Source organism: Rutidosis leptorrhynchoides, chromosome 1 (genome assembly GCF_046630445.1).
Source record: "Rutidosis leptorrhynchoides isolate AG116_Rl617_1_P2 chromosome 1, CSIRO_AGI_Rlap_v1, whole genome shotgun sequence".
In the NCBI taxonomy this organism is placed as follows: domain Eukaryota; kingdom Viridiplantae; phylum Streptophyta; class Magnoliopsida; order Asterales; family Asteraceae; genus Rutidosis; species Rutidosis leptorrhynchoides.
Genome location: NC_092333.1, coordinates 641,588,903 through 641,595,015, shown reverse-complemented (window position 1 = coordinate 641,595,015; position 6,113 = coordinate 641,588,903).

Sequence of the window (6,113 nt, the reverse complement as noted above, 5' to 3'; positions counted from 1 at the left end):
TTCATTTTGCACTTACACTCTTCTCTCTAGTTTCTCACTCTAACTTCTCTCTAGTTTTGCAAGCTTTTCTTCTTTCTTTCTTCATCATCATCCACGAAATTCATCATCATCATTATTGTTTTAAGATCAAGTTTTATAACTTGTATCTTCTTTATATCTTGTTGCTTCAAACTCTTGTTTGAAGATTATGCAAGAACATAAAGGATTCAAGCTCTTTAGCTTTGAATCTTTCTTTACTTGTTTAAATTACTTTACTTTTGTTAAAAGATCAAAACTTGTGTTTATGATCTTCATAAAACTTGTAGATCTAGTTTTATGCTTTAAGGATCTACAAGAACATTAGAGATCCAAGCTTTCTAGCTTAGAGTTTTACCATTTTGTTTAGATCTAAGCTTTTTAGCTTTGGTTTCATCACCTTTACTAGATCTAAGCTCTCTAGCTTATGGTCTCATATATCTTGTTTAGATCTAAGCTTTCTAGCTTATGGTCTCATTAATCTTGTAAGAATCCAAGCTTTCTAGCTTAGGGTTTCATAATACTTGAAATCTAAGTTTTATTGTAGATCTCATTTACTTGTAATCTTTTTATGATTTTTTATGGTGATAAAAATCAAGTCTTTATCATCTACATGTGATAAAGGCACATAAACTTATATAAAGATGACAAGAAACAATGCTTAATGCTAAGAATGTAACTTTGGTTCATCGTATAGCATGAAACTCTTAAAGAGTTGGTTTTCTTTTCATTTAATGTTAATAAGTGTGTTGATGGTTAAAGCTTGACCAAAATGATGCAAAGTATCTAGAGTTGTATGCTTGAAGCTTAAATGCATCAAGGATGAGAACCATGATAAGCACCGTGAGTTAAGAAACCCACCGGAGCACCAACTACTGTATTTTTCGGATCTGAACCAGTACCTGGTATTTCCGGAAAATTGATTTTCAAAAAGTTTAGTTTTTGTAAATAACTTTTTGTTTAAGACTCGCCTAAATTCGATATACGGTTTAGGAGTTATGGTCAAAAGAAACTTACTACTACCTTGTAACGACGTGCTGAAATTTCTGACCTGTTCTCGCTCGGACTGTCGCCACGGATTGAAAACTTTGAGTTCAGATCTGGAAATTTGGCAGTGGCTAAAGGACTCACAAACGGAGCGTTCGCCACTGACTACTCGTCAATTGAGTTTGTATAGAGGGCACAACGGCTGTCCTAAGTCAGCCCTCTAAACCAGTCTTTACTTTTGTTAAACGACTTTTCTTTTGATGATTGATGATGATGATGATGATGTCACTCGACTTACTTTAAACTTCATACGAAACTTATCTAGACACGATTACTGACTTAGCAACTTGACGAGGGCTCGTTGGATCGACCACCTTACTTGCTTACGTTTACGCACTGTTTACTATACTGAGCATTCACTGTGAGTTATAGCTCCATTCTTACTTTAACTATTTTTGGGACTGAGAATACATGTGCTTTTTATGTTTTACATACTAGACACGAGTACTTTAACTATATATATGTGTGGGTGACATAACGACACAAATTTTCCCCATAGCTCGGTAACGTTTAACTATTGGTTTATGAACCGGTAGACGCGAATCTTAGATATGGATCCATAGGTTTTGACATCCCCACTCGGGCTAGTCGCGCTAGCATTCAACGGGTGTTTAATACTTCGTTTATTTTAACGCACTCGCCAAGTTTACGTTTAGGGGGTGATATATATATATATATATATATATATATATATATATATATATATATATATATATATATATATATATATATATATATATATATATATATATTACTTTGTTAAGTTAGTTACCGAGTGCCCACGGTTAAGCATATACTTTTCAAACTGTTTTGAATTCCAAAATCTCGTGGTCTACATTATTTTATTGTTTACAATAAAACTATAGCTCACTAACATTCGTGTTGACCTTTTTAACATGTTTTATTCTCAGGTAACTAAGACGATTACGCATCCGCTGTACTCTGCATTGTTAGAGATGTCTCTTAATCATGAACTTTTTATTTTGCATTCACTACTTATGTTGTATTCGAACTATGGTTTTCTAATGACCTAAGTGTCACGTACTATTGTTAATGCTTTCTATCCGTAGAAGCACGTTACTTTTGTAAAACATTTGTCGTTGGAAAAACATTATCTTTTCATGAATGCAAAACCTTGTTTTAAAATAGCATATAGTGTTATACCGCGTAATGGACCTGTTGTTGATGATCCATACCATAGAGGTTTTGGACGGGGCATCACATATGATATATTATAAACATAATGCTCACATATATGGTAGATTATAAACACAATACATAAACATAATGCTCACATATATGGTAGATTATAAACACAATACATAACACTTCCAATCTATTCAGCAATTTAGTTATAGCAAAGCAATAGGGAAATTTAATTGCTCAACTGAAGCACATAGAATAGAATAGCAACACCACCTGCACACATGTGAAAAAATGAATATGAGAACATAAATAAAATATCAAAAAGATTTGTATGCATATGTAAGAGTTAAATATGGTTAAATAACCTTGCAAGATGCCTACTTCTACTGCTGACTTTGTACCATTTAAATGATCAACAACTATCTTTTCTTCTCACCCATATCTGCCGCTTGCTCCTCCGATCTAATTGATACAAACTCAATACAATCTTTAATCTCGATTTGCTTTTCCATCATTATCGGTTTTATCAATCACTTCAATATTCAAGATTTTTAAAAAATATATCCTAACCTACAAAAGAAGATGTCGGTTAAGACATAGAGGTTTCAGGTTGCGCAGGTCAAGTCGGGTAATGGATTTTGGTTCAAACATGTCATTTCTAGCACATGTCTTAATTGAACCAAGCCTGTTGTGACACAATTTTGATCCAGCTGACTAAACCAACCCGCCTACCCATTATGCACCCTTTGAGATTTGAATAATCATTTTACACATAATAGTTTGGTTGTTGTTAAACCTTCAACTATAATCTTTTATAGTGGGTATGTAACATAAGTAACCATCTTTACATCTAATGGATATGTAATTTTACCATATAAGGTCCAAAATACAAAGAGAGATTTCAAATTAATTTTTTATTTATTTAATCATTTTTTTTTTGATAAGGGGCCAGGCCCCGGAAAAATCCATTAGAATATAAGGAAAGAGTACAACTACAACGGGTATACCCGATGGGATGTTTTTAGTGAACACCCAAAAACACTTTTACAATGGCACCTAAGATTACAAAAACAAAATGACCAAAAACAGGGAGGGTGTGTTAGTGCACATCCCAATTCCAACAACTATACATCAAGTGGCAAATACCAAACAAAATAAGAATATCCCACTACACATTTTACAAAGGCCCATTATCATACATAGGAACATAATAATCTTGTATGTGCATAGATTCCCATGTGTTATCCATAATAATCTCGAGCAGGTGTACTCTAGAAGTCTTTAACAAAAAGCAGTAAGCAAATATTCAATCTCAATCCAGTACTATCTAATAAAATAACATAAAACCTTTGACTTTTTGAAGTTAAACTACTACCCAAGTCACAATTCAGTTAGTTATTGCCATCTTTATAATAAAAACAGTAGGAGTAGTGGCTGTACCATAAACAAATGCAACTTGATAGCTTTGACCCGATGATAAAACATGTGTATATATTGACCCAAACATCATTTTGGATATGAAGGCAGCTCCACCTAAATAATAACATAATAACATACCACCATCAGAAAACTTCACCAAAGTACCCAAACAGCCCCAATTAACATTGTTTATACTCCACGACATCTTCTAGTTCAGAGAAAACTTGACAAGTATATCATCAAGGACCAACTTTGATTCACTTTGACTTTCAGAAGTCAACCTGTCATAGTGTTCATAATTCAAAAGATGCGCAAAATCATCACCCTTTGAACAATTTTGACTATACCCCCAGCTTTGGCCTAAACAGAAATAGTTACACCATTGCCCCATGTATTTAAAGAAAAAATAGGAATAGTAGTACAAATATAAGTTCAATCAGTGTCGTCTTGTCTTTCTTGACTTGTAGCCTTTGTAGATTCCTAGCATGGAGTCTGTTTAGAGCTACCTAGTAGAAAGGTTCACTGATCTCATATGAGAATATGAACACCAAAAGTAACACTCATCATAGTTAACATCCACATTAATCACACAAGACACTGATTTCAAACAATGTTAATTTGAAAATTGTTTATACTCCACGACATCTTCCAGTTCATACTAAAGACCCACACCTAAGGAAAAATGAGGCCTGAGCACTCCACGACACTTGCATTTATCCAAGTAACACTTCTAAATGTTACCCTCCAAGGCAATTCAATTGAATATGAGCACTTGAAGATAAACAACAACTAAAATCAACAAATTTGTAAGTAAATTTGAAAATTGCCAACTACAATAAATGCAACATCAAAAAAGTTATGGCTCACCCGGCGGTTCAACCCATTCCAATATAATAGAAGTGATGCATTGGCATTCTCAGATAAACCCTTAGCTTTTCGGCTTACATAATTTGTGCACCTAAGTATGAGTTACAGTGAATATAATTAAACCTAGAAACTAAGTGTGACTCGTTCTACTTATTGATCTGTATTCAATATATTATAGACAATAATATATTATTCAACTCAAGTCCAGAATTTAAATAATCAATAAACTGATTTTAACTTGTTCAATACATTTTAAGACACTAAACGAGACAGTATACGATCATAGTGATTACCCGAAGCGGCATGACCGTACTCGAATCAAATTAATAGACCAAATCTGACGCCGAAACAGGGTTTGATAAATATACGATGATTATCAAATTGAATTGATGATTAAATATTGAATCTACGAAGATTAATCGATACCTGTGGATCTAGAGTATAGTTTGATTCTCTAAAGGATTCCATTAATGCAAGATACTTCACTGTAGGTGATTAAATAGTAAACATTTATCGATCCAAATGTTTTGGATCAACCTGCAAACCAGAATAATTAATCGATCGAAATAGTGATTCAAATTAAACATTAATCGATCCTCATGTTGTGGATCAAACTGCAAATCGAAATGAATAATCGATCGAAATGTTTGCAAATCGAAAACTGATGTTGTTGTTGGTGTTTTTAATTTACGGTTTGTTTATCTTTGCAACGAATAATTGAATATTGTTTTGCATTTGAAGAATATTTTTTGTTTTAGAGAGGAAATTATGGAGGTATTTTGATTATTGTGTTTGAAGTGAGAAATGTACTCAGGACCCCTATTTTTCTAATTTGCTCCCGTATTTTTTTTTTTCAATGAAGGGCATTTTAGTCTCATGAACACTAAACATTGTTGATTATGAGGTCATAATCATCAATTAGCTATTTTAATGGAGTAGATTGTATGGAGGTTTAAGATTGGATGGCTAGGATTAGAGGAATTTTCTGTAGGTGATCTATTTTTGTTTTTGTTATTATATATAGTAGAGAGTAGAGAGTAGAGAAGTAGAGAAGTAGAGAAGTACTGATATTATGAAACTTTTTATTGGTACATTGATATCTATAAAATACAAGATCTTTTAATCTTGAATGCATTTGAATGACTTTCGACCCATTTGAAAAGCTTGACAAGTTCAATCCCAATTTATATCTCAAACTTCACCCATTTGAGTATTTGACCAATGGGGACACAATGTTAGACCAAAATTGACCCATTTACCCATAAATGCAACTCTAGTGATGAGATGTGGGTCAAGTAGTAACAGGAGCACATAAATACAATAGATGATATGTTGCAAGTCCTATATAAAAACTTACATACAGGAGCACATAAATACTATATAAACCCAACAACCTTATTTCGTGAAAACACCTAGTAATTTCAAAATTCGCAAAGCAAAATATCATAATTATATAAACATATAGTTTTATATGTGAAATGTCCCGTTCATATTGATTATAAACGTTCCATATTAATTGATTTCGTTGCGAGGTTTTGACCTCTATATGAGTCGTTTTTCAAAGACTGCATTCATTTTTAAAACAACTATAACCTTTATTTTATCAATAAAGGTTTTAA